The sequence below is a fragment of the Pelophylax lessonae genome, assembly GCF_965119305.1.
Source record: "Pelophylax lessonae genome assembly, chromosome: 1".
In the NCBI taxonomy this organism is placed as follows: domain Eukaryota; kingdom Metazoa; phylum Chordata; class Amphibia; order Anura; family Ranidae; genus Pelophylax; species Pelophylax lessonae.
The window spans coordinates 877,767,490-877,771,065 of NC_138768.1; positions in this window are offsets into that span (position 1 = coordinate 877,767,490).

The window sequence follows — 3,576 nt, forward strand, 5'->3', positions numbered from 1 at the left end:
CAGTTGGGGACAGTGATGTAAGGAGGGACTCTGTTGGGCTCAATGATGTAAGGGGGGACTCTGATGTAAGGGGGGACTCTGTTGGGGACAGTGATGTAAGGGGGGACTCTGTTGGGCTCAGTGATGCAAGAGGGACTCTGTTAGGGACAGTGATGTAAGGGGGCCTCTGTTGGGGACAGTGATGTAAGGGGGACTCTGTTGGGGACAGTGATGTAAGGGGGACTCTGTTGGGGACAGGGATGTAAGTGGGGACTCTGTTGGGGACAGTGATGTAAGGGGCATCTCAGTTGGGGACAGTGATGTAAGGGGGGACTCTGTTGGGGACAGTGATGTAAGGGGGGACTCTGTTGGGGACAGTGATGTAAGGGGGGACTCTGTTGGGGACAGGGATGTAAGTGGGGACTCCCTTACATCATTCGGCGGTCATTCGGCGGTGCGCTCCCGCCCCCACTATGCAGCGGTGATGCCGATCCATGGGACTGGTGGCACTAATTGCCGCCATGACACCTGCGATCGTTCCCCTCTGAGAGAGAAGGACGGTCGGATGTTGTAAACACAGCTGACCGTTCTTCTCCCTGGAATGATCACAGAGCGCCTGTGATCCTTCTATATAGGATCACATGTCTCTATGGTCATTTCACAAACCACACCACTCACAGTTAGAAAGCACTCCCTAGGCTCACACTTAACGCTTTGATCACCCCGTAGGCTACGGCATCACGACAAGTTCCCGAGAAACAATGTACCCGTACGTCGCTTCGCGGGAGAGATCGTGGGGGCGCGCATGCCCATTCACCAGCGGGGAAGCTGATCTGCGGGGCCGGCGGCCTGCGATTGCCACCAGGCACCCACGATCGATCCCCGTTGTAAACACAGCAGACCGCTGTTCTGTCAGCATTGAACACAGGGATCCTCCTATTTAGGAACACAGGTCTCTGTGCTCATTCCATAAGCCCATCCCCCACACAGTTAGAAAGCACCACCTAGGGACACATTTAACCCTTTGATCGCCCCTGGTGTTAACCCCTTCCCTGCCAGTGTCGTTATTAAAGTAACAGTGCATATTTTTTAGCACTGATTACTGTAGTAATGTCACTGGTAACCCCAAAAGTGTCAAAAATGTCAGTTAGGGGTCCCATCTGTCCGCCAAAATGTCGCAGTCCCGCTAAAAATCGCAGATCGCCGCCATTACTAGTAAAATAACTAAATAAATAAATAGTTTGTAGACGCGATAATGTTTGCGCAAACCAATCAAAAGGCTTATTGGGATTTTTATTTACCAAAAATATGCAGCAGAATATAAATTGGCCTAAAATAATGAGAAAATTACATTTTTAATTGTTTTTTTTTCAGAATTGTCGCTGTTTTTTTGTTTATAGCACAAAAAATAAAAATCGCACAGGTGATCAAATACCACCAAAAGAAAGCTCTGTTTGTGGGAAAAAAAGGACGCCAAATTCGTTAAGGTACAGCATCGCACGACCGCGCAATTGTCTGTTAAAGTAACGCAGTGCCGAATCGCAAAATATGGCCTGGTCATTAAAGGGGCAAATCCTTCCGGTGGTTATATAGAGAGGGCCTTTGATCCCTAATAATAATGCAGCGCCACCCCCCCGGGAGTGATCCCTATGAGTGATCCCTAATAATAATGCAGCACCACCCCTGGGAGTGATCCCTATGAAGTGATCCCTATGAGTGATCCCTAATAATAATGCAGCACCACCCCTGGGAGTGATCCCTATGAAGTGATCCCTATGAGTGATCCCTAATAATAATGCAGCACCACCCCTGGGAGTGATCCCTATGAAGTGATCCCTATGAGTGATCCCTAATAATAATGCAGCACCACCCCTATGAGTGATCCCTAATAATAATGCAGCACCACCCCCCCGGGAGTGATCCCTATGAGTGATCCCTAATAATAATGCAGCACCACCCCTGGGAGTGATCCCTATGAGTGATACCTAATAATAATGCAGCGCCACCCCTGGGAGTGATCCCTATGAAGTGATCCCTAATAATAATGCAGCGCCACCCCTATGAGTGATCCCTAATAATAATGCAGCGCCACCCCTGGGAGTGATCCCTATAAAGTGATCCCTAATAATAATGCAGCGCCACCCCTGGGAGTGATCCCTATGAAGTGATCCCTATGAGTGATCCCTAATAATAATGCAGCACCACCCCTATGAGTGATCCCTAATAATAATGCAGCACCACCCCCCCCCGGGAGTGATCCCTATGAGTGATACCTAATAATAATGCAGCACCACCCCTGGGAGTGATCCCTATGAAGTGATCCCTATGAGTGATCCCTAATAATAATGCAGCGCCACCCCTGGGAGTGATCCCTATGAAGTGATCCCTAATAATAATGCAGCACCACCCCTGGGAGTGATCCCTATGAAGTGATCCCTATGAGTGATCCCTAATAATAATAATGCAGCGCCCCCTCTATGAGTGATCCCTAATAATAATGCAGCACCACCCCCCCGGGAGTGATCCCTATGAGTGATCCCTAATAATAATGCAGCACCACCCCTGGGAGTGATCCCTATGAGTGATACCTAATAATAATGCAGCACCACCCCTGGGAGTGATCCCTATGAGTGATACCTAATAATAATGCAGCACCACCCCTGGGAGTGATCCCTATGAGTGATACCTAATAATAATGCAGCGCCACCCCTGGGAGTGATCCCTATGAAGTGATCCCTAATAATAATGCAGCGCCACCCCTATGAGTGATCCCTAATAATAATGCAGCGCCACCCCTGGGAGTGATCCCTATAAAGTGATCCCTAATAATAATGCAGCGCCACCCCTGGGAGTGATCCCTATGAAGTGATCCCTATGAGTGATCCCTAATAATAATGCAGCACCACCCCTATGAGTGATCCCTAATAATAATGCAGCACCACCCCCCCCCGGGAGTGATCCCTATGAGTGATACCTAATAATAATGCAGCACCACCCCTGGGAGTGATCCCTATGAAGTGATCCCTATGAGTGATCCCTAATAATAATGCAGCGCCACCCCTGGGAGTGATCCCTATGAAGTGATCCCTAATAATAATGCAGCACCACCCCTGGGAGTGATCCCTATGAAGTGATCCCTAATAATAATGCAGCACCACCCCTGGGAGTGATCCCTATGAAGTGATCCCTATGAGTGATCCCTAATAATAATAATGCAGCGCCCCCTCTATGAGTGATCCCTATGCAGGAAAGGTTTTGTATTTCTAGGATACATTGTAATCAGAGATCACCCTGCTACAAAGTAACAATCTTACCAGGAATATTAGGACTTATTACAGACATGTTAGGATTCCACAATTATTCCACGAACTCAGGGGTGAGATGTCATAGGAGCAGTACATGGGTACTACTACTCCCAGCATGCTCTGCAGCCTGTGGATATCAGGTGAGAGGCTGGGAGTTGTAGTCCTCCAGCAGGATTTCAGGGCAGAGCTCTCTGTATAGGGGAGAAGCTGTGTGCTGGCATGTGACTGCAGAGGACTACATTTCCCACAATGCTCCGGGCTCCACCCCCTCCAGCCAATCAGCAGCTGTGAG